Raw genomic sequence first — 26,365 nt, 5'->3', positions numbered from 1 at the left:
ACGCAGGCAGCCTGCCCAGTTCAACAAAATGAGTGTCCGTTTATGATCTGGCTGTTTTATGTTGTTGCAAAGCAGTAGCCTATATTAGAACTAATCTTTTGATTTTCTCTGTGAGTTTCGCCTTTTAGAAAACTTTTTTTTTTAATGAAAGTTGGGGGGGACGGATTGGAGCAAAGAAGGTGGATCCACCTTCTTTGATTGAGGGTCATTCGTAACTGTGTCAGAACCCTCCTGACGTAGGCTACACTGTCTGATAACCAACAGCTCGCGTTTCGCATTTTGACACACGCACAGCCCAGTCAACACAAACACATGAGCGCAATACCGTTTCTCGCCGCATATCAAAGTGAATGGTCAAGGGAGGCGCTGTTTCGCACATTGCAAAATGCTTGCAAGATATTTTTCTTCATAAAAGTGAGGGGGACGGATCCAGGTGAATGAAAATCTGGGTACGTCATGTCCCCCCCGTCCCCCCCGCTATCTGCGCCCATGGTTTTATGCTTGAACATTGTAGGGAATCTATGGCAGTGGCCCTGCCTTGTGTCAGAGCCTATACTGCCACCCTTAGTTGAACCGAGGTATTGTAATGCAGCATCCCCAAAGCTGCAGGACACCACTGCATTTAGGTCACACTTACCACTGAATTACCACTTACCTTAGAGGTGTGTCACTTCCCGGGCTTTCCTGAGGGATCACACACGCATTAAAATGTTTGTAATAAAGTAAACATAAGGTCAACTAAAAATACTCTCGTACACTCAGTATACTTTTTTGGACTTTCTGTTTTAAACGTTTTCTTCACGATTGTAGCATTTTGAAGCATTATACTGTGACCAAATTACTCTGTAAAGCATAGATATTTATTTATAGGTAGAATATCACTGAGACCTGTTTGTACTTTTTGTGAAGTGTTGCAATTTAAAAGTGTTTTGACGTAAACGTGTATCCAGGAGGGCCAGGACGCCCCTGAAAAACAAATTATTTCTTTCTGGGGCGTTCCTGGTTAAATAAAGGTTAAAACAAATAAAGACATTTGTGTTGACAAGCAATCATTCTACTATGCAGATGTGCTGGTGTTAAGGTGCACAAACAATTGTGTGTGATATTGCGTTGTAGGAAGTGGCTTTATTTCCTATAGTGCAGTAACAGCTGCCACTGCCAGGGGGCAGTTAAGCACATCCAGCCATTCTACACCTTCTGCCGATCGCACACACATTTCCTCTGCAGTGCCTTTAGTGTTTGTTTCTTGTTCAAGAAACTAGTTATGAAATAAATCAATATGTAAAATATATAACTAATTTTATGCATTTAAATAAATCTGTTTAATTTTTCACATCAGTCCTGTGAATTTTATGTAAAAACAATGTGTGTGATAATGAAGTCGGTGAGCTACTGCACATAATTGATTTACAAACCTCAAACTTCATTAAGTTGAAGTTGGTATTTTTTTGTGCAAAATAAATTATATTTCTTTCATGACTTCTCTTATAATGTGACTTATTAATATTCATACAAAAATGTTATTGCATTTCTGAATAATGATAAAGCTTAAACATTTTATTAACATCACTTTTATATTTACTATATTTACATTGACTTCAGTTTTAAATACTAATGTTGAAAATCACTCATGAAAGTGTAGTTTGTTTTTGTTTTTTGTGGTAAATGTTGAGGAGTGTTTTCTGTTTGTTGTTGTGCCGTTCAGGTGATTACATCCTGCTGTAATCGGGTTTAAACTTGTTTTTAAGTCCAATGTCACGTCTGTTTCCTTAGCCCTCCATAGAAGAAAAGTCATAAACCTCTTTTTCAAGCAACTGTGTTAAAAAGAACACCTGTAACTCGACACACAGCCCTCTCTAGTCAAATGCCAGAAGCCACTTTATGACTCATGGGAATGGGAGCATGCAGCTAAAGAGATAGTTTGTGTACAAGCCTATTCAGCATTCTTCAGGTTTCACAAAAACTTGCATTGAGACAAATGAATGGAGGCCATTTTACTTTTCATGTTTGCGTAGTTCAAGGTTGGTGCTGCAGTGGGGGTTGGTCGGTGTGCTGGCAGCACACTGAATATATCCTGTTAATGTTTTAGTCATTCTCAGCTCCTGGGCTGAGAGACAGATTCAGTCAAAAACATTTGAGCACCCTCAGGTCTTCAGGAAGATTTACTGCGTATTTGGACATCTGCAAAGAGCTTTTGCACCTTGACATTCTCTCTGTATTTCTCTTTGCAATAAACCTTTGGGAATGTTATGTCACACTGAGTCACCTTGAAGGTATCCAGGAGCCACTTCTTTGCTATCAAGCTCTTTGCTGATCTATCTCTTTGTTACTTTCAAACTAACTAGTGCACCCCTTTTATTCTGGTCATCCATTTTAACGTGTGCCTCTGCTTCTCCTGTGTCTCTGAACCCTTCTCTGCTCTCCAGCTGTGCACATCAATCCATGTGACAGGTGCGTGTCACTCTGCTCCTTATTGGGTGTCATCCTAAAAATGAAATCAACTTTTAGATAGAGAAAGATGAAATGAACCAATGTTAGGCTTTTATATCTGTCTTTATAAATGCTCTTTCCTTACAAGACAAACTGGTTAGGTTACTGATAAACACTCATAAGCGAGTTACCTTGACAAGTAGTTTTACTGCTTTGTTGCCCATGGCGGCCACCCCGACTGAGAGAAGAGCAAGGCTTCATGGTCATCAATAATATGTCTGTATGGCGTGGGTGGTGCAGGCTGTGTGGCATGTGTTTTAAAACTGATGGCCAGAGGCCCTGTCTCTGCGCCTCTCAAAATGTGGTGTCATTAGCATCTGTGTCTCCATAACTAGCTCTGCTGCTGAAGAGGCCCAAACATATCTGGTATGCAGTGTTTAGGAGGCACGCAGACAGGATAATTGCTGGGCAGAAACTGTCCACAGTTCCAGACTTTCAAGTGCTCATTGCCTTTGAGCGTTTTACACCCCAAGTGGCTGAATAGCCCAAAGGAAACATGGTCTACATTGATTTATTGCTCACCCTTTAGTCTTTTGTTTCTTTAGACCAAGGACAACTTAATAAGCCACCAAAGTAGAACTCTTTTCTACTGATATATTGATGGGAAGATGTCAGACCACAACATGTACAATCTGTGCACCAAATTTTGTTTTAATTCTATATTTTTGTCTTGTTTCCATACCACAACCATTTCCCCCACAAAAAGTATTGATATAAATCTGTATTGCAATTTTATTGAATCTTATTTGCAATATCATCTAACATAAAATCAAGATAGGAAGAAGATTTAGAGGTTTATCAGATTTAAAAAAAAATACTTTTACAAGTGAGAAACTTAATGTGGCGTCAGTTAAGCCATGCATGTTTATTTTTGTATTGTTCGAGTATTGCTTTGTCTTCACTTGTTTTTTTGTTTTGTTTTTTAACACAATTTAGGATAATGTTTCTGAAGGTACTGGGTTCATGTGAAGAACAATTTTGGCAGGCAGTATTTAACACATTATTATTTTTGTATGTATTTAACACAGTTTTTATCCTTTAAACTCCCCCCAAAATAAAACAAAAACCCAGGAATGTCTCACTGAGATTTCAGTATCTCAGAGGAGTCCTGTCACTAGAGGGGACACGCAAACTCCACACAGAAGGTCTGTAATCAAAGTCGAGACCTTCTTACTGTGTGGAGAGAGACCAGGAAGGTCTCGTTTAAAAGATTGAACTATCTAGTTTCAGCCAAAAAAAGATTGCAATTCTTGGGGCATGGACCTCATATGGTTAAATAATTTGCCCATTGGACCGATCAGACATTCACACCAGACAGATTTCACAAAACAGAATCAATCCTATTTTTAAAGCTTGTGTTAAGCATTGTGAGACACGCGGTGTGTGTGTCCATGGCCTTAATTTTGCAAATGAGAGCTGAGTTTAGGTCCTGGTGACACTTTCATTAGGGCCTACAGGAGCCTTTCATTTGAGCTGCTGGACTTCTAACAGAGGAAAGAAAATTAGAATGACTGTAAAATGTAGAGGCCACATGATTGTTGACTTAATAACAAATAAACAGTACAGGTTCTTTGATGAAGCAGCTCATGGAGTTATCTACAAAGAAATGTCAACACTGGAGGTATCCTTGGTATGACTGTACAGGGAGTGGAACGTTTTCTTACATGGTTAAAAGAAAACCTGCGGCAATAAGACAAGCCCACGAAGATAAAAGGTTTGGGCCGCTGGATGTTTCCTTTTTGAATGTACAAAATGCTGTTTACAAACCCTGCTACAGAAACATCATCTTGAATGTTACTGCTTACTTAATCTGAACTGAAATAGCTGAATAGCTTTCTATTCTAATCTAGTCTACAATTTTTGGCCTCACTACATCCTATACTGAATGCACAGTTTCTAATAGTGTAGTGAGGTTGAAAATGATCAAGGTAATTTCCGGCTGACTTGACAAATGACTGATGTATGTCCCCGCTATTCGGAAAAAGCACTGGGGCTAAGTAGAGTAGAATGAAAAAGACCTGGACCAGCCGAGACCAGCTTTTAGTTTGCTTTCATTATAGTGCTCGATAGTCTGCTCAGGACGGACTGTGTGCTGTGAAAACTTCAGGTTTTTTGACACAAATGAGGTTTAGGGTCTGGGATATAGTTAACCTTAAGGTTAGGGTTAGGATTAGAGTTCGGGTTATTTATATTTTCTGACAAATCAGCAAGCACTAGCGTATGTTTAAACGGTGCCGGGAAGTAAAGTAAATGTTGTCATGTGATATGAATATCTACTGAGGATGACCCACGACATAGTAGTCTATACTGTATGCGGTAGGTTGTATGCTGCATTAATCATTATTTTGTTTAGTTCTGTTGGTCTAGTCCACGGAGGGAGTGATCATTGGTCTGTGGGGATGTGGGACTGCGATCAAGCTACAGCTGATAAGGAAACGACTTCCTGTTTATTGCCAATTTTTTCTGTAATAATTTCACCTCCCTGCATCACTGTACTACATTTGAACAACTCATCTCACGGAATACATCTTTTAATCCCCGAAACAGGTACGTGCTTGGTTGAATATGACAAAGTGGGGTTATGTCTGCTTTTAGCATTGTTGTATTTACTGGAGTGTGAATTCTCCTTCATCCAATCAATGCGTAGCCGCCTATAGCTCCTCTTTCTTCAAAGTGGTCCCTGGGAAACTGCTCTGAGTCACACCACAGAGGTGGGGCTGAGAGTCCCTACTGGATGTGGATCAGTTCAGTCTGGCTGTGATTACTGCTCCTATGGGAAGACGCCTTATACATTTTAAGCAAACAGTTATAATATAATTCAAATAATAGATCGAAAGAGGACAATAATTTCCTTTAGTAGTGAACAATGCTCACTACATCTACTCTTCATATACATTGACATGCATTACACCAACTGAGTTGATTCAAACCTACAAGTTCATGTGCTGCAGGGGGAGTGAAACGTCTGTGTTTCTTTTTAAACGTGAGTCCAGTTGTGTTGTTTTATTGGTGGAAGAAATATTCTGATAGAAATGTTGAGGCCACACCGCCTTTGCTATGCCTGATCCCGTCAGACCATGGAAGCTAAGCAGGGAAGGGCCTGGTCGGTGCTTGGATGGAAGACCGTTTGATAACACCAGAAAGCCTAGCGAAAGTGGTGTGTGAGTGAGTGGGTGGTGGTGGTCGGAGGGGCCGATGGCGCAGACTGGTTGCCTCGCTTCCGTCAATCTACCCCAGGGCAGCTGTGGCTACAATAGTAGCTTACCACCACCGAGCATGGAGTGAATGAATAGTGCAATGTAAAGTGTCTTTGCGTGTCCAAATGACTGAGAATATACATTGTCCTACTGGAGCTTGCAGATATAAATGTATGTAATGGTACAAAATACAACATTTTTGATTTACAGAAAGAAAATAAATATAAGGTAAGTATGTGCTTCATTATGCAATTGAACAACACATTTGGGTGGATCGGATGTAGGGTTAGTCCCGGGCAGATGCGACTCTGTGCGCCACCACTGTGGGCCAACCCCTCCTCTTCCTCCTGCGCAGCTCCCTGCACACTGCCTCCTCTTGCTCCCTCTCATCTTCATCTTTGTCCTCTTTCTTCTTCTCCCCCGGCTCTGAAGCCATTCTTCACACGAGGGTCACCTGTGAAACTCCGCCTGAGCCAGGACTCAATGAATATAAAAACACAATTATATCAAAATTTGATAGCAGTGTGCTCCTCATACAACCTTCTTTCTTATGCCAAGACTTTTTTGACATGCATTTAGTCAGGAGGGTTGCAGTCAACAGAAGCCACAGTTTAGCCAAGTGCACTATTTATGAAGAGCTGTTGTGATGCAGTGAGACCCGTTTCTTTGACATGCATTGTGGCATTATTGGAGCACACTTCTTAGGCTCCAAGTCCAAACACACTGCATGTGTTACGCAAAGCTTCAAAGTACACTTCAAAGCATGAGTCAAGTGCTTCAAAGCATGCTTTACGTAATGCATGCAGTGGTTTAAAGACAGAACCATGCTTTAAGTTTGCAGGTCTTGTTAATTTTTCCATATTAACTAATACAATCACTGTAAAGAAATTCAATGCAAGAAAACAGAAAAGAACTGGCTGTCAAGTTTCCAAGATTACTCAGTAAACCCCCCCCCCCCACCCCCGCGCTTCATTCATGCAGTTCTCAGCAACCCTCCTGAATCCTGCTCCGCCCTCTCCTGGTAAACGACTTGTGTCGTCAGAGGGGAACAGAGGTGCTTGACATCTGTAATATAATGTCTTAATCCTATGCTTACGGCCTGATTTTAATTTGTAAAACGGCCTTTTCATTATTTCTGTTGTAAGAAAGAAATAAAGGAGAGAAAAAAAAAAAGAAAGTCTCACTTCCAGGTCAGCGCTGCCCCTGCGGCCAAAACAAACGCACCCCCGGAGTGTCTGGACAGTTGTCATGTTTGCACTGAAAGCTGTGAAGAAGGAGCTCTTTCTATCCTACTCTGGACACCTGTTCTTTTTTCTTACCTGACGATAATGTCAGAGAAAAGCGCGTTTGGCTACGAGAATGGGAGTTTATTCAACCTTCCTAAAGAAGAGGCCACTCGCCAAAAGTTGGAATTTCTCTTCGGGATTCGGCGACTATCAGCCAAAATAGTGTTTTTCTGTGACTGTCCCTTGATGGATGCTTGGTGAACCTTGGCCAGAACCAAAGTGGATTAACTTTTATAACCAACGCGAGTCCCATAGCGTAAACAGCGATGGACCAGAGCAGTGAGCAATCCAAGCGCACGTTAGCGTGTGTGTGTTTATGAAGCCATTTATGAAGCTGTGTTGCAGATGTCAAGTCCTTATAACTGCATCGTGAAGTAACTTCACTGTTTGCTGTGTATTTTCTACTAGGATTAAGTTGTATGAGCGGAGAGAGGGGGCGGAGTTAACTGAATCAAAGTGTTCTTCCGGGTTTGAAAAATACCTCCAGAAAATACCTATTTATCACAAAAATGAATGCTCCATAGTGGTAGTGGTACAATATATCATATAAATGCCTATACTTTACTTTGGAATAGCTGAAATAGCATGATACAGATCCTTTAAAGTCCATATACCTGTTTTTTGTTTACTTTATTTGCGCCCATTGTTTGTAAGGTTTAAATTGTTTTTTGGTACTTTCCTACCACATTTCACATCCCAGTTCTTCATAGGAATGCACACCTTTCATGGTACTTTCATAATAATGCTATACAGCAATAGAAAAAAAAGTTTTTGCACAGTGTATTTTCACAAACATCAACATTTACTTACTGCCAGGAACAGGCATGGCTGTAGCCAATACTGAGGTTTTTCCAGTCTTTATTTTCTCTACTGCGACTCCGGGCAGCAGAGCATCAAAAAGACACACAAACTTTGATCTACGACTAAAACTAAGCTTGGTATATGACGGCAGTTCAAGCTATACATTGATTTTGGAGAGCTTGTCTTTAAATGTGCACACATGGAAGCAGCAGGTTCAACGCACCTCCTCAGTAACAGCATTGTAACAGCCTTGATCAGCTTCTGGTCGCTTTTTATTTGACAACAATCTTCCTTGTATTTAAATTCCAGATGAAATTAGGTGCATTTGGGGAATAACAAGTATAGCGATCACACGCACAGTGTGGCAAACCTTTGGTTGATGTATGTCTTTCTACACATGTATTTCCTCTATATCAGCCCATTATTAAAGCAACACAAAGCAACAGAAAAGTAATGAGACAAAGGTTTTAGCTTCAGTGCTGTCTGGAAACCTTGTCCTGTCCTCATGGTAAAGGAGCAGGGACAGAGCTGACACAGACCACAGAGGGACTGAGGCCCCACAGCAGTCCCATGGGTATGTCCACTGGGCCAGTGGAACCAGTATTTTGCACACTCCTAGTGGTGTCATCAGGAGACATGTTCAACTTTCACATTTACGCTGATGATGCATGTTTTAATCACCAGTCAGATTGACTCATGTAATACCCTGCTTTCTGGTCTTCCCAAAATGAGGATCTCAGGTTTACAACTTTTACAAAAATCTGCAGCTCGTGTCCTGACGAAGACCAGGAGGTGGGGCCACATTACACTGACAAAAATCCCTGCATTGGTTCCAGTGAGTTTCAGGATCTAATGTAAGGTTCTTTTAATGTTTTTTAAATGTCTTTATGGTCTTGGGCCTTCTTATCTTTCAGAATTGCTTTTACCTTATGAACATTCCCTTGCCTCTGGAACGGCCTGCTGGAGGATCTCAGGGCAGGCTCAAGACCCACTCAAGACCCACCTTTTTAGGCCAGCTTTTAGCAGTTATCTATTTACTTTCTTTAGTCCAATTTAGTTATTTTATTTTCTATATATATTTTTTTCTATATATTCTATTTTCAGTCTTCTTGATTGTTTTTTTACTTTCTGGATTTTATACTTTGAATAATGTTTTTAGTTTGTTTGTTTGTTTGTTTGTTTGTTTTTTAATTCCCAGCATTTCCTCTGAAGGACCCCTCTGCCCCCGGAGTAGTGGTTGGCTGTGGCTGCCAGGGTGCTGTCCAGTGGGTGTTCGGGTGGAGGTTTTGTGTCTGCCATGCCTCCTCTGGGCGCCTTGTGTCGGTGGCCTGTAGCTGCGACTGGTCTGCTGCTCCCGAAACAGACAGCTCCTCTAATGGAGTTTCCCCACCTTGTTCATTGATACCCAGCCTTGTGTACTTCATTTTTATTTTGTTGCATGTGTGCGTGTGTGTGTTGTGATATCTGTAAATATTGGGGAGGTGGAAGTGTGGGCCGGGCGAGAATTTAAAAAAAAATACAAAATTAAATGGCAAAATACTTTTTTGTGATGCACCTGTGTATGAAAAGCTCTTTATTAATAAAGTTTGATTAATTGATTGATTAAATTAAGAATAAACATATCATTACATTACATTCATTTTAGAAAGCAGCTATCAAGTAAAGTGATAGCCTGTAAGTTTACATTTAATAAACTGCATATAATTGATTGCCTGGATCAGAAATTTGACGTAGCACAAGCAATATTAAAGGGGCTAGATGCAAGTTGGCCATTTTGTGCTCACTACTGCCACCTCGGGTCATACGTGTAACTGCACCTTCTATGTTAAGATCGTGCATGACGGTAATTCGGAGATACAACTTTTTGAGTGACAGTGCAGGATTTTAGAGGCAGTTGTGGTGAATAGGTCTGGGCTCATTATACACCATAGAACACTGCTGGAACATGTAGGGGGAGGAAAATACATAATTTTAAACTTTTTAAACTCCGTATAGTCCCTTTAAATAATAACAACATTTTTCCCTCCCTTTGCTGATTTCAGTATCTAATCAGAATCCCTGGGCTATTACTTTGACCCATGAGACGAGCCTTCCTGTGAACCTCCCTGTCTGGTGCAATCAGGAGGAAGGGGATGAAGTCGATCTCACTCTCACTCTGTCCTCACTTTGCAATCTTACAGCCTATTACTTTAAAGGAACAGGCCACCATTTTTACATTCTGAGATATGTTCTTGCCTGAGCTTGTTGATGCGTACCAGTCTGGTCTTTGTGCGTGCCCTCACTCACGCAAAACAACCAAAGATGTTGTTAGCATTTGGCCTCTCCCAGCATATTCCTATAGCTCCAAATGGGGTGAAGTTGGAAGTGACCAAGCTCTTCCACGGGCACGCACAAAGACCGGTACGCATCAACTTGTCTAAGCTCAGGTAGCAACATATCTTATGTAAAAACGGTGGCCTGCTCCTTTAACTTGAAACGGTAGCGCTTGTGCTTCACAGCTAGAAGGTCCTGGGTTCAATTCCCACCTGGGCGGGACCTTTCTGTGTGGTGAATAAGTGAATCTTCCAGCCAGGTAGTACTGACCTTCAGCCTGGCTCTTCATCTGGAGATGGGTCCCCGGTTCACGGGCGTGGCACTGCAGTCGCCCACTACTCCTTACAGGTCATCCCAGCTGCGTCCACAGATGGGTGAAATATAGAGGACACATTTCGTTGTACAGTTGTATACTGACAAATAAAAAAATAGTCCAAGTGTAAAAATACTTATTCCACTAGCTTATCATAATGTAGCCTGTTGTCAGATTTTCTGATCACTGTGTAATAAGACTTATTAAAATGAAATATGTTTATCTAAAATGCACTGGATGGTACAAAATGACATCTGTTCAAATCAAAATTTCATGGGGGAGGACCCTTATACCCCCCACTAAAAATATTCAGTGGGAACCAGATGTTTACATACACTGAATAAAAAGACACATTTGCATTTTTGCATGAAACCAGAATTAACTTACTTTTTAGGTCAATGGGAATTTAAAAAAAAATATTTCTATTTGCTAAATGTCAGAAGAATGAGTGATATAATTTTCACAGTTTTATATTACTTTTACATAGCCAAAAGTGTACATACATTTCATTAATATTTGGTAGCCTTTAAACTTTTTGCCTTTAAACTGTATAACTTGGGTCAAACATTTTGGATATCTTTCCACTGGTTTCAGAACTGGTGTAACCTACATTTGTAGGCCACCTTGTGCCTTTACATTTTCAACTGGATTGAGATCAGGACTGAGTGATGACCACTTCAAAACATTGACTTTGTTACTTAAGCCATGGCCATATGCTTTGGGAATTGTCCATTTGGAAGACCCATTTGAGCCCAAGCTTTAACTTCCTGGATGATGTCTTGAGATGTTGCTCCAATAGTTCCATAGAGTTCTTTCTTCTAGATGTCATCTATTTTGTGAAGTGCACCAGTCCCTTCCACAGCAAAACGACCCCACAGCATGATGCTGCCATCCCTGTATTTCACAGTTGGGATGGTGTTCTCAGGCTTTAAGATTCCCCCTTTTCCTCCAAACATGACGATGGTCATTGTGGCCATCCCAATTACATTTTTTTCCCGTCAGACCACAGGATATGTCTCCAAAAATTAAAGTCTTTATTACTGTGTGCATTTGCAAACTGAAATCTGTCTTTTTTTGTGTTTCTTTTGGAGTAAGAGCGTCTTCCTGGCAAAGTACCCTCTCAGCACATGTTGGTACAGTACTTGTTTCACTCTGGATAATGACAGCTACTACCAGGTTCAGCATCTTCACCAGGTCTTTTGCATTTGTTCGTGACTTGATCTCTGGGACACAGAACCTGCCTTCGTTCTGATCTGTGTGATGGCTGGAAATTTCCATCATTTTATACTTGTGTTTAACTGTTTGAACCAATGAACCTGACACTTTCAGGCGTCTTGAAACTGCACCCAAGAATGATTCAGATTTGTGCTTCCAAAGACATGACGTTGTCTTTTGAGCTTTCCCAAACTGTTTAAAGGTAAAAATCACATTATGGGCCTGGTCTTGTGTTTCTAAACGCAGACAGCGTAACTTTTTGAGCTGAGTAGGAGTGCACTGTGATATCTTGCTGATCCTGATCCCAGTGCATTAAGGGGGCTGTAAGTGGGCAGGACAGACTCCCATGGCCAATGGCAATGTTATGTTTATTGTTTATTGAAAGGAGCCCCATTAGCACAGCCAAACTGTCTCTATTCTTCCTCGGGTCCAACATTTAATTACAAACACATAAAAACATTGTACAAAACATTTTACAAAACATTTCCCATCCTCGGTACAGAATTCAAAGTCTTGTTCATGCTCCACATCCACAATTTCTACATTCAGTTTTTACAAGCAGAAATAATGATCAGATTTCATATCAGCTTGTACTTCATTTCCAGGCTCAGGATGCAAAGATCTGCACAACATCCATCTCATCATTATCCATTTACTATGTTGCCTTTTTATGCAGTCTGCACACATAGTTACAGTGCACTATAGACCACAGTTCACCACAGTCATAAATTCGACTTTTTCAAATTCACTTTTTACTATTTTCATTATTTAAATTAGTGCTGCTAATTAATGTAGAACAACCTTTTTCCTCCAACCAGACCGGACCAACCAGGCAAAGGAGAGGGGTGGTGGGGGAGTGGGGGGAACATGTGCTTTTGTTTGGGTCGCGTTAATGCAATTACAGGTGAGTGCAGACTGGCACCACAGCAGGACCGGTTGTACATCTCTTTCTCTTGGGACACCGGACACAGACAGTGTTTAACTCAACTTTTTAATTTGTCCGATAGAGCTTATAAAAGCCTATAATGCTAAAGGAGGCGATGTAGACGAGGAAAAGAATCTGAGGTTGCGATACTAGGGCAGCGCTCTCAGTGCTGCTTGTAAACCACGCCTCAGTCGACCTTTTTTTTTAAATAAGCGACTCTCCAGTGGCACAGTCAAATAGCACAACGTCGTTTGGAGCAGCTCTGCCCTTGCGCCAGGCGGAAGATCTGGCCCTATGTCTGTAATTTAGAGGACAATACAACATGTTCCTCTTATGTCTCCTGCTTTGAAAACATAGTTCTTTCTAAATCTGTAACCTGAAATGAAAAATACAGCAGTTGTTTTGTGTAGAGCTTTTAAAAAACAAATACAAAAGGCTAGAATGAATGTGGAGTGTGAGTGGGTGGTTGGTGGTAGTCGGAAGCAGAACCCACCACCGGGTTTGGAGTGACTGAATAATGACTACAGTGTGGCAAGTTGGTAATACAGGCTATTGTTTTTGAAAAACATTTAAACCACCGAGTACAGATGATATACACATACATTGTGAAATCGAAAGAGCCAAAATAATTCTCATCTCGTCCGTTGTTCAGGATTCATAAAGCACATACAGTTTTAAAAAGAAAATGCCATTTAAAGTTTAAACCTTATACGTATGAAAGTTCTTACTCAGTCACACAGTTTATCTGTAAAGGGTTCTGAAGCCTGGTAATTGTGTCTTTCTAACTTGTGTTTTAATCTCTTGTTATTTGTGGATGACTGTTCCTTTGTTCGTGCACAAGATTACAGAGACAATACAGTGTTTTTCACCTGCAGCTGACTACTATGCTATAGGACGATCTACAGAAGTGAGTGCAGTCTGGTCTGGCAAAATTCATGGACGGTGTGTTGGATCTGAGTGCTCGTGCTCCCTACTTTCAGTGAGGAATTTGTAGGTTACGTTTGATGACCATTGAAATTTGATAAACATACTGACAGTGTTGTGAAGACGAGCTTGTTCCAGCTTTCAAAACCATTCAAAACCTTTCCTTTGCCAAAATGACATAGAGAAGGCCATGCACGCTTTCAATAGCCCCCACACTGACTGCAGTGCACTCTATGTGGGTGTGAACCAGTGCTCTTTAAATCAGCTGCAGCTGGTGCAAGACAGGGCTGCTCGGCTGCTCACGAACACTCGCTGCACAGTCACATCTGCATTGTTGTACTACCTGCACTGGCTCAGAGTGCATGGCAGGTTGATTTTAAGATGTTAATGTTTCTTTTTAAATTTATTCATGGACTCGTGCCTGAATTATTCTTTGCACAAAACACACAAAGGCTATTTATGACAAGCTATCCATGACTTCGGCTAGCCCTCGGCTAGTCCTTGTGCTGAGGCTGAAGGCAGAGGCATTTGAACAACACCTTGCAGTATTACATGCAGAACTCAACTCTGCTCACTGTACGATTTGACTTTTGCAACAGAGCTAAATTTTTGTACCTTTAGATATCAACAGAAGCTGCAAATTTACCCACAAGCTTTAACTGCATATCCGGATTGTGAGCTGAGCTTAACCCTTCTATTTGATCGCATGATCCTTAAATTTTGCATCCTTTCAAGACCCTAATGTCCAAAAATGCACACTCCAAAGCAGAGCCTTAAAATCACCATACATTCATATTTTTTACCTCTTCTTTTTACAAAAATCTCCAGTGGCTTTTGGGTCATTTTGATGGGTTGTGGATAGGAGGACATTTAAAGAGACTATAACTGATTTTCAACCTTTTTAGTCAAAATGTGACAAAAGTCACGAAAGTCGTCCTTCGGAGTCACTGTGATGAAAAAGGTTGACCACACACAACCATATCATAAGACGGCACAAACTTCACGCATAAGGATGATTTTTTTCACAAATTACTACTTTTGCAGCATACTTTTATGGGGCAAAAATATTTTTATCCTAAACAAGAAAAATATGTGAGGTATAGTTCCTTTAAGAACATTTGATATTGGATTTTGCAAAATTTACGTTCTTAAACTCACTTAGTCTGACTTTCGCGAGGAGACCCTGAACTTCAGTAAATGCGCTATTCAAACATGCTGACCAATACACTTAAATACAAGTCAATGGTCAGTGGAAAAGCCCACATTAATCTTTCCTGATCTGATGTGTGAGTATGCTGAGGACATTCTCCGAGTACTAACTGCAGTCTCTTGCTGGGGTCGACTCCGGTTCCCTTGTGATTGGATTGGTTGTGTACTTTTCAGTTATGGCTTTGTCTTGATCATATAAAGGTTTCTCTTAAAACAATACGTTTCTATATTAGCAATATCGACCAGGAACACATTTTTTCACACAATTCCCCCGCATGTGCACGCCCACACTGCTGTATATTACTACTTTCATTGTGGTTGGATGTTAATAATACCTTGGCTGTTGTAAGGATTTTTTGGACAATGCTATGTGCATATGTTTATGTACTTACTCAATGTAGTTGCAACAGAGAGAGGCTCCAGACATGGGCGTGTGTTACAGACATGGAAACTTGCTGAAGTTTAGGGAAAACGTGGACATCGGAAATTAAAGACTGTGTCAAAAGCCTGTTAGTGGTTTACTTTCAACAAAAACAGAAGTGACATTTAGGAGTGATGCACCGCTGATTCTCTGTGTTTGCAGCTTTAGATCACTAAATGGATGCTTGCCAAATCCAAATATAAATAAACAGCCTCCCACTAACAGTGTAACCATAAAAGTAAAATTCACTCTTAAATTTATTGGCTTTTTTAATGCAACAAACAGACAGTAAGTGGCTGTTTTAAGATAAAACAATTTCAACAGTAAAACGGCCTGAAATTTCATTTATTTCTGAACGAAGCAATGAAAAAACAGACAAGTTATGACTTTGTCAAGTTCTATAAATGGTCACATTACAGCTAAAAACTGGAATTTGTAAGCTTTTTTAAATAGTTTTGGTTACACCCAATTTAACACCACACCACAGTTTGGACTTTATAGGGATTTCTTAAAAACTGAACTTGCAGAATCTATCGGTCTGCACTTCTCCGGACTGAGGGGTCGGATGTTTTTCCTAGGATCTGCTGTGGCCACTCCAGTTTGGTTACAATGGTATTGGTATTGCAATGTCAATCACAACAGCTTTCCTCTGCTCTTTGTCCGCTACCACAATGTCCGGTTGGTTTACCATTACCATTTTGTCGCCCCAGGTGTAGACTGTGCAAAGAGGCCCCTGTGACAATCCAGCACGTAACTGCAGGGTGTAAGATGGAGGGAAAGCTTACATGGAGCGCCATAACCAAGTGGTGGGCATAGTGTGCGAGATCATCTGTAGTATGGGCTGGAAACTCCAAGGTCAAAGTGAGAAACACCTCCAAAGGTGCAGAGAATGACCGAGCCAAGATCCTGTGGGACTTCCAGATATAGATACACAGTGGACAAACGGCAGGGGGACACCATGCAAGAGTAAGCCATTGTTATTTATTTATTACATATACTATTATTATTATTATAATTATTATTATTATTATTATTATTATTATTATTGTTATTGTTATCGTTATTATTATTATTATTATTATTATTATTATTATTATTATTATTATTATTATTATTATGATAATAATAATAATAATAATAATAATAATAATAATAATAATAATAATTATTATTATTATTATTATTATTATTATTATTATTATTATTGTTTGGTGTGGTATCATGTCAGGGCTGATGCTGTCCTGTTTTTCATACCTGAGACTCTTACTTGGACGTCTGCCACTGTGATGGTGGTGACATCATGGTTTCTGTTCAGGGAGGTTGCTGTGGCACTGTGCATCACTATTATGTGATTCCTCCTTCTCCCAAATGCTTTTGCAGTACTCTTCAGTTAAGCCTTGGTGGGTCTGCCTGCCATTGAATGTACACTTTCATAGGTTGAGTCAATAACAGTCGGTTTATTTGTCTGGCTTCACTCTCTCACGTGCACCTCTTTAGGCGGCTGGCCAAGGCTTGGAGCCTTTGTTTGGCAGTTTCCAGTACTTCAGGTACAGGCATCTGGTTATACCTCTTCGGTACTTGCTTTTTCATTGCGCCTTTCTGGGCCTCTGTCCATTAGCTAAATTCTCTCCAACCATCTTTATCCAGACCAAGGAATGAGATTAACATAATTTAAATTTCTTGTAAATTGACAACACATTTTCTTATTTAAATGTTTTAACATGTCACCATCCGTACCCATATGCAAGACTTTAATGGCGTCATGCATATTATTGAGGCTGCAGAGCTCCACAGTAAGTGGGTCAACTCTGTTAGGACAGAAGAGGGCCGCCCTGTGGGCCTGAATGTGCTTTACAACACCAAATGTCAGATTAACTTTGGTTCACAAGCTTTCTTTTTCTATTCAGTATCACATGACATCATAACACTGAAATGTATAACATTTTAATATTGCAACATAATGGAATTGCAATGCAAAACCTGTCGGCATCTAAACTTTGTGGTTTTGCATCATGCCATATCACCTCAGATAGTGCCCTCTCACAGCGGGTCTGTGGTCTGGATGTTGCTTGAAGTGCCTCACACTCTCCGATGTGTGCACAGTCTTCACAATTGTATGTAAACCATACTCAATGTGTCATCACTCATCAGGACAGTGTGCAAATGCTAATATTTACATTTAGTTCTTTGTGTATTTTTAGTGTGGGGCTTTTAAAAAACAAAATAACTTAACAATAAACGTATGAACAACCATTCACGTTAACTGAACTCTTTAATGTGCTATACTTTAGCAATGTTATGTCGACATTTCTGTGATTTTATTGTCTATTTTACAGCAACAAAAGACTTAGAGCAAATTTATAGGATGGATACTTTAAAGTAAAGCCTATCTGTAGCCATCACATAATAAGTGCTCTTTCATTTTTAGCTTTTACAAACGGTACTTTGTGATTGATGCTTGCAACAGCCACTGGGCATGGCTCATGTGTGATTGCCTGCTTACAGAGCTCTGACATTTTTATAGCCCTCCTAATACCATTACTAAGTATTACTTCTACAGTGGGACTCTCGCCTTTTCTGTTCTTGTTCTACCGAATAAGGTAGAAAATGCTGCTGACGCAGTGATTTCAGGCAGAAATGTTGCAAAGTGTTATAGCATGAATTTGTATTATGACATAAATTTCTTTCTATAATTAATAATTTGAATTTATTCAAGTCAAAGTTAAACATGCAAGAGAGATCCGTTAGATGTCTTGTAATGGTTTTCAACAATATAGTTTGAATAAAGAACAACAAATTGTAGTACAGAGAAAGAACTGAAATAATAATGATAATGATAATATGTGTATTATATATATATATATAAACATCATATAATTAGAATATATATCATGAAAAAGTGCATTTATGTTATATGATATTGACTCATTACATGCAAAGTGACATATGTCAGGCCTTCAGTCCATTTTTAAAACGTTAAAATCCACCGGGGTTTCTTAATTTGAGGTTTTTACAATCTGTTAGCCAATTATCAAAATGATAATCATGACTGATATATGATATATATATATATATATATATATATATATATACTCGCTCTGGAGAAGGGCCCCACTTGAGCAAATGTTGCCTCTTGATTGGACTGGCAATGGGTACGGATGGAAAGGTGTCTAATAGACTTCCCACAAACAGAAAGCTGTGTTTAAATAAAAACACCATAATCTGTGTTTGCAAACTATTTACAAACAGAATTAATGAACGTGCAATTAGCAGGTTTCCGTCACGGGACATCTGACGCTCTGCAGTCAAAAGGCCTCACACACCGCCATGCTAAACCCAATTGTTTGTCCCAACTGTCCGTGCTGAAACCTCCTTACACATTTCAAATACAGTAAATACGTTTTTCAAACTATGGAGAAACAAAGTATTATACATAAATAGTCTAAAATAACAGACATCACACAAATAACAAAGAGGCCAAACTTCTTAATGCCAGCTGTCTCCAGTGGCCTGTATTTAACATGTCATTTTCCTGCTCACTTGTGGAAAGGGACCTGCCCAACTCGCTGCAGTATAACACAACCGTAATCCCGTTAACCCTTCGGAAATGGTGAGCAAAGCGTATAAAGTGGATCCAGAAATTTGGGATTAGCATTTCAGATTGCTGTCAGAGTAAACATTACTGCTCAAAAGAAAGCACTTGTTTAAGACCAAATTCTTCCACACTTCACAAATAGTGTTTATGGTTCTTTGTGGCTATTTGACTCGTCGAACTTTTAATTGATATTATTATTTGACATGCATAAAATAATGTCTCAAACTGATTACTGTAGGAAATCCAGTGTATTATTTTAGTGAAACACAATTGCACAAAGCTCAGGATGAATTCGGCACTTTTGAAAATTGCATTGCAAGGAATAATGGTTATAATAAAAGGCAGAGTAAACATAAAAACGTAAAAACATAAAAATGAACAGCCCAAGAACACAATGTCAAAACAGATTATGTGGTTATTTATTTACATATATATTCACTGTTAAACATTTGTGAATGCGGCTGGAACTCTGTGGACATTTTTTGAATGTGATATTGAAGTCAGTATGGAATCAAGTCTTTTTATTTATGTTAAAATTGTCTTTGAAATTGTATCATGAAAACCCTATAAAAAATAAATTTGCATATGCTTTTATGCACATTTCAGTTCCTTATTCTGAAATGCTTCAACATTGGAAATAGATTAAGTCTGCTGTTAAGTCTTCCCTTTTAGACATGTGAACATATTCTTTCCAAATGTTTTAAATTTCTACAATATTTGATGAATCAATTTGTAACTATTAACTATTTGCATCATTACTTTCTTCCCCTTAAACTTATTGATCAGAGGAATTGTATAGAGAGAGCATGTGGCAGTGGTGGTGTCACTATATCGGGCTGTTGCCGTTTGTCCATAGCAACCAGCAGCATAACAGCTATTGTGTCATTGAACTATAGGCTAATCATCATTGCTAATAACCTGTTTGTGAAGAACTACATTTTCAAACGTGTAGCTGCAACAGCAAGCCGTTGCTGTGTTTACAAATGGCTATAGCCGTAACGCTGGCACTTGTTTTTGCCACATGCCCAACACCGTGAGGAACGGCAGTCTGAAAAAAGACTTGAAGCCACACCGCGTAGGATTTTACCCAATAAATAAAATTGAAATACAAGCTTTTATTTGATGACAGATATTTTCATCATTAAACAATACCTGATAAATGTACAAACATACATGCGCCTTTGCTGTGAGCGGCTCAGCTTTCCTCAGACATGACTGTAACTTTCCCGGGAGTGGGTACGTCTCCAGCACGTCTCCATGGAGATGTGACTAAAGTCAGCAGAAATTGAGATTTAAACAGGGTAGGTTCTTATCCAGATCTATTCTTTGATTACCCACTGCAGAAATAGTATTTTCTCTGTGTGTTCTAAGCTGGTTGTTAGGAACATGTTTTTTTTTTTTTTTTTTACTAATGGCAACATTATAGTCCAAAATGTTACACCGTGTCCCTTTAAGGATAAATCATATGAAAATATCACAGCAGCCATTTATTAATGAACTTTGAGGTACACGCTGTAGAGATCCCCCAAAAGCTGCTCTTTGTCCAGTCTCAAAAGGTTACAATTCTGGTACAAGGCTCCTGTGTTATAACAGATGCTGCTTCAAATCATGAAAACTGTTCATTCAAATGCATTTCATTCTCTTCTCAGGTTTAAATTCTCATTTTCAGGGGTGTCCGGGCCTGAGAAAGGAAGAACAAAGCAAATGCCACAAACTGAATCGCCCTCAGACCCTTGTTGCTGTGGGTTGACAGCACTCATAGTCATAGTTCTCTTTTGGCAAGTCCAGTAATATGGCCAACAAGAGGGCAGAGTGGGTGGTGAAAGTGAGTCTGCACCTATAGTGTAATATGCAACTTTTCATCGAACTGTTCCATTACCTATACATGTTTTTCTCTCATTCGACGTTCATCTTGTGGAAAGATTTCCCCTCGTGGCATACGTCCTCTTGTGTGGTTCTGGAGTGGAAAAATCCGCATTTTACGAGTGAATTACCACCACGTTATTTACGAAACGGAATGCGCAAATCATTTATGCATGAGAAAGATCGAAGGAAAAAAAAAAAAGATCTCAATTCAATTGGGTGAAAGACATTATTTCTAGTGTGAAAAATAATTGCCAGTTTTTTGCCGTCAAGATCTACGGCATGAAATAGCCCCTGCTAAAGACCGCAGTTGCAGCTAAAAACGCTGTGTGGAAATAATGATCTATCAATTAAATGACAGCCATTGTCTCTTCCTACATTTAAAATCCTCTCATTTATTATTATTCTTATTCTTATTCTTCTTATTATTCTTCTTCTTCTTATTATTGTTGTTATTATTATTGTTATTATTATTATTATTGAATAACATAAAGACCTTTCAATTTGTTGTCATTGTAGCTGTGCCACGTCATTTTCTTTCTTTCTTTTTTTTTCTTTCTTTCTTTTAAAAATAAATAAAGTTCCATTAGATTCAGGGAATGGGTTCGGTGATCTACTTTGTGCCATTCGTGGCCACAAATAGAATCATTTCAGCTTTCTTTTTTTCTTTCTTTTTTAGGCTGTACACAGGCTGTTGTATTTTTTTGTTTTCATGTTTACAATTTCATTAGGCCTAATCTGCGGATTTCGATCTGGCAATCAAGCCAACAAAGTCGAACAAAGTATTCAGCCACATTTCACAGCACGCTGACAATGATAGAAATACGCGATTTCTAGGCCTTTGTCAGTTTCTGAAACGATTCCAATATATATCTTTGCATTTGTGTTAAAATTAGGATGGGCCGAAGTTACTGTGAAATGTGTCTGTCTTTATTCTAAAAAATCTAAAGCGACAAGACCTAATTAAAAAAAGATTTGAGGACCAGAATAGCTTGTTTGGCCATGACTAATTGCCAAGTTGTGGACTTTACTTTCAGGGTTGTTTTCGATAGGCTATTTGTCTCTCATTTTCAGTTTGGTAACGCAATGCAGAAATAGGCTGTGCTTTACGAGCGTGGGGAGAGACGCAGGATGGGAGTGCGTTGCGGGGGGTGTCTCCCATTTGCGCATCAAGTCTGTCTGAGAGACCGACTTTGAACTTGAACTTCTTTCTTGCATTATTCTTGTACAGCCCACTACTCACGAGCCTCGCGTCATACTGAATGAGTGCAAGATCAAATCTGGCCATGGTTGACATATAACCTATTGGAACTGGCTGCGCGTGCATGAAGATGGCACTACATCGGCAAGACAGCAACTCCCCAAAAATAGTTTGGACATCTCATTGGAATGTGAAAATGAGTGATTCCTCACTCTTGTATAGGTTCTATTTGTGGTATTTGGCAGCGAGTAAAAGCTACTCAATATAAGCTATGCACAATTCCATGCATTGGACTGATTTTAGTTACTCACAACTGAGACAAGCGTTTTGATTAGATATTTTATCCAAGCTTAGGTACCCAGACTATGCATTAGGTTTAACACTCTCCCTTTTTCAGATCTGAAAAATGATTATGCAACGGGCAAACGTATCACAATGAACCACATGAATGCCGCATTAGGTGTTTATCTTTAACAGGCCTGAATGTGAATGTGCACAATGTCTCTTTAGCCTAGACAATTAAGAACAAACGATCGTACGTTGAAACACTGAAAAAAGAAAAGAAAAAAAGAAACAAAAACAAAACAAAAACAAATGCGCGTCAGAGTGTGAGAGGTCTGTCATTGCTATGCGCAATAATATGAGCGAACCTTCGCCTCCTTGTTGCATGGACTGGACTATTGACAATTATTCGTGTAGTTTGGCCTTTGTGGAAGGAGGAAAAAATATTCTGTTCACTGAGCTAAATATTATGTTATTGCAAGAAGAGTGAAAGCAAACGCAACATTCTGCACACTATAGGCTGTTGTACAAGAGGCAAAATTCCCCTGCGTTCATCAGGCATAATAGCGATTGTGCAAATAAACTGTGGGTGCAGATTGAAAAAAAAAACAAATAAACATAAAAACAAACACACAAACAAAGAAAAACCTATGCAATATACTGTTTTCCTCTTTCTAAGTGCCTTGAGTCAACAGAAAGTTGTCTAACAACTGCTTAAGCTTTTTCCCCGCAGGGTTTTAAAGTTATTCACCTTTTTGAATCACAGTAAAAATGTCCCACTTTGCGTTTAAGGAGCGATGCAGTAGAGTTGAATACTACCGGAGGAGATTACTGCTGTGTGTGTGTGTGTCTTTTGTTAAGATGTCTGAACGGATGGACCTTTTAACTTGAACTTGGACTTCAGGATGCACGTCCAATTATATATTTTTTGGCTGTTTCATAGCACTGGACCACAACAGAAAATATTGTCACGCGCTATACGGGTGCCAAACAATATTCAATACATAATACGTACACATTACAACACGTGTGGTTTGGTTTGGTTTAGTAGAGCTAAATGCAGGCCTATCGCACATAGAACTGGAATAACGCATTCCACCTGTACCAGAGCAAACACAGGCACCTCTATTTTTTTTAATAGAAAGTGCTCTAAAATCGTATGTCGTGTTAAGCAAGATGTCGCTCTCACTGATGATGATTACAATCTGCAAAACAGAGTGTTTTGGCTTAGGCAGTAGTTAACGTGCCATGTTTGCTGGACATTGCCCCGTCCAGGCGGCTCCATCTATTCTGTCTTATTCTGTCTCCCACTAAGTAATTAAGCTTCCAGTCACACTCAAATCTAATAGATTTAATAATCCACAAAGAAAAATAATTAGAATAGTTTTACGCACCAGCCAGTTTTACGCATTGACAGAATGCATGATTGTAGCTTGACCGAACAGCATGTGAGTGGACAATGTTGGACTGCAGTGTAATCAGCACAAAAAAATCGCGCACGTTAGCTGTTCCAATATGTCTTTCACTTCGTTGTGTTTTTGTAATTTAGCACAGAACGTAGCACACAGAGCCAGCCTCGTGTGAACAGTATATCCCCTATAACTCGCGAGCACTCAGTGAATTGATAGGCTTCTCAAATATGCCGCATTTAGTGCTGACCAAATAACTGGGGAAACTATTATCCATAATCTGATCAAACTTATATGTAGTGTCGCTAGTGAATGAGTAATCATAAAACAAATACAAAAAACTTTAGGATGTCGACAGAGGAATAAAAGAGCTCGACCGAAAAAAGTGCGGCTTTCTTGTTCATGGAAGTATCAGATGAGGTGGGCTATACAGTATGATGTGATCTATGCGTAAATCTCGGAGCTTGCTGTAAACTCGTTAAGTTAAACGCAGTCTGGGTTCAGCTTGGCGCAGTACCTGCAGCTGTCAATTTCTGGACCACGGCGCCTGCTCCAGCGTGTGTGCGAAGGAATTCGCGTCACTGTATTTACAGGTGAGATCATATTTAGCCTTCTCTCAGATACGAATGCGAAATGAATGAAGAAGTTGTGAGAATAAACTCATGCGCACTTTGCATGTGGTCGGTCTGTAGATTGTTGAAAGTGAACTATTATATACGAACCTCTTTGCTCTTTTTGCTACAAGTGAGATGTGATTTGACCAAAGTATGTCTTGCAGAGTCAGCCTTGAACGCTAGCAGCAGGTAGGCTGCAGTTTGTTTGGGGATGGATGCCCTCCCCTCCCCCACAGCTCGCAGCGTTATAGCGCTCTGTCCGTCTGACGGCCTGTCTGCAAGAGCATCATCTCTGCTTGTCAGGATATTTACAGCAACAAGATGTTGAGGAACCATTTTTTTGTTCTGTCATGTATCAGTTGAACTGGAATTGCTTAGACGCACAACTCAAAGGCAGAAATGCATGTGGAATGAAGTGCGCAGATGGATTTGAATTTCCTTTCTCTCCTTTGAGTTTAACGGCATGAGTCGGTAATTTGGATACCAAATCTTTGTTTTTAAAGTTTTTGTCAATGCAATAATTAGAAGAATTATTCAGAACAAATAAAAAAATATAAGCCATCCGAACAAACAAACAAACTGAAAAAATAATGCGAAGTCATGTCTCTAAGTGAAAGATATCTTGATGCTTTTAGACTATACATTTACAAACCAGGCGAGCTCTATGCGTATGGCTATTAAATGATTAAATATTGCAGGTTTGAAATGTATTCAAACTAAGCAGATCATGCTTGCAGGATCTGAAGACGGCAATTACGATGAAGAATATGATAAAGGACCGCGCAGCTTTTACGCTCGCATTTTCATATATATTTTTTTGCACCAAAGCAGTGACGGTTTGAGCGTAATCTCGGCCCTTCATCAGGCAGAAAGCCTGAAAGGCTGAAAGTGTAGCACTTGGTTGTTTGGAATTCGTTCTTGGTGTTCAGTCATTTGTAGTTATTTAAGCTAAAACCAAACAATTCAGTGGGGTTGTCGTCTTGCTGCTAAAAATGAAACATTGTCTGACGAACTTGGTTATATTTTAGTTAGTTTAAAAACGTGGTCCGTGATTCATTTTTACCCAAAACAAATTTAAAATCTCACCACAATATCTTCTTTTTCTGGCAACTATATTTACATTAAGCCAATCTCAGAATGAGCGTGGTATTTGCTCGTCTTTGTATAAGCTATAGCAATTCTCGTTTGGTGTTTGAGATGTTATCCTCCCACAGAGAAAACTTTCCTACAGTTCCTAAGGTTTTTATTTTGAGGACAAGTACTTCAGACACACACCATGGGCTATACGTATTTTCGGGTAGGGGTCTCCAAATAACTGCTAGTTTGCATGCATACACTAGTGTGAAGTTCATTCTTGTCTGTCTAGACTCTGATTACGACCCTGTTTGTCTGCGTTTTTTACCTTGACCTTGGACTTCCGTGCAGCTGCCGCTGGGATGAGAGTTTCGAGGCTGTCGTTTCTTCGAGACAAAAGACGTATTGGGTCTTTGCAAAAAGGACAAAAAAAAAAGACTACATTTTGTATGACTTGAACACATCGGTGACTCAAATAGTGCAACGTAGCTGATGAGTAACACAAAGTTGTGAAATACATGCCAAAGTTGTAATAACTAAGGCATTGCGCATGCATTGCACAATGCCCTTTTAATAGATTTATTATTGGTCTAGCGCACAATATTTTGTGAAACATATTTTAGTTTTGTAAATTAAGTAACCTATGACATCGATTGTGTCTGGTTGTCGCATGTATTATTTCATTCAACTGAAATAATACTAAACAGTCCATGCGCACAGTTGGAGACAGTGAACCGGGTGCGTGAGAGACTGTGGTGTCAGGAATCCAAAAGAAACGTTCATATTTCTCTCCAGTTTCAGACACTTTTACACAGTGTCCTTCTCCAAATACTATGCAAAAGCTCAAAACGCCTTTTGTTCTAGTTTTTGGGTCGCACTCTCAGATTCTTCTCTCAGATCGTCATATTTCACATGTCTTCTTTGTTCTTTTTTTGGTCATTTTTATTTTGACTCATCAACCAAAAGATTTTGGTTACGTTTTTGCTGAATGCGTTTTGTTTTAATGAATAGACTGCATCAGATTGTTGAGGGCTACTGGTTCTTAAAGTATATCGAGGGCTGTTTCTTGATGCTGTAACTGAAACTAGCTACTTAAAATGAAATATCTACATTCAGCAATACGGCAACTTTCCCCTTGCATCTCCAAGGTTAGAATAAAAATACCAATACCAGATATTATGGCTTAAGACAAAAATTTATAAATAAAAGTCTCACCACCATTTAGCCAATATT

At 39.4% G+C, this 26,365-nt stretch overlaps 2 protein-coding genes across 2 annotated transcripts in view; one reads left to right on the top strand and one right to left on the bottom strand.

Moving 5' to 3' along the window:
- LOC306964035 (rho-related GTP-binding protein RhoA-A-like) overlaps nt 1-26,365 on the top strand; it is a 470,655-nt gene that overhangs the window by 19,221 nt on the left and 425,069 nt on the right. The gene's annotated exons all lie outside the window — the stretch shown is intronic.
- The window catches only part of znf740b (zinc finger protein 740b), a 220,933-nt gene that overhangs the window by 31,453 nt on the left and 163,115 nt on the right, over nt 1-26,365 (bottom strand). The gene's annotated exons all lie outside the window — the stretch shown is intronic.

Source organism: Gobius niger, assembly GCF_951799975.1.
Source record: "Gobius niger genome assembly, chromosome: 6".
Classification (NCBI taxonomy): domain Eukaryota; kingdom Metazoa; phylum Chordata; class Actinopteri; order Gobiiformes; family Gobiidae; genus Gobius; species Gobius niger.
Note: the sequence above shows the minus strand (reverse complement) of the source record. Positions and strands in the feature narration are given on the sequence as shown.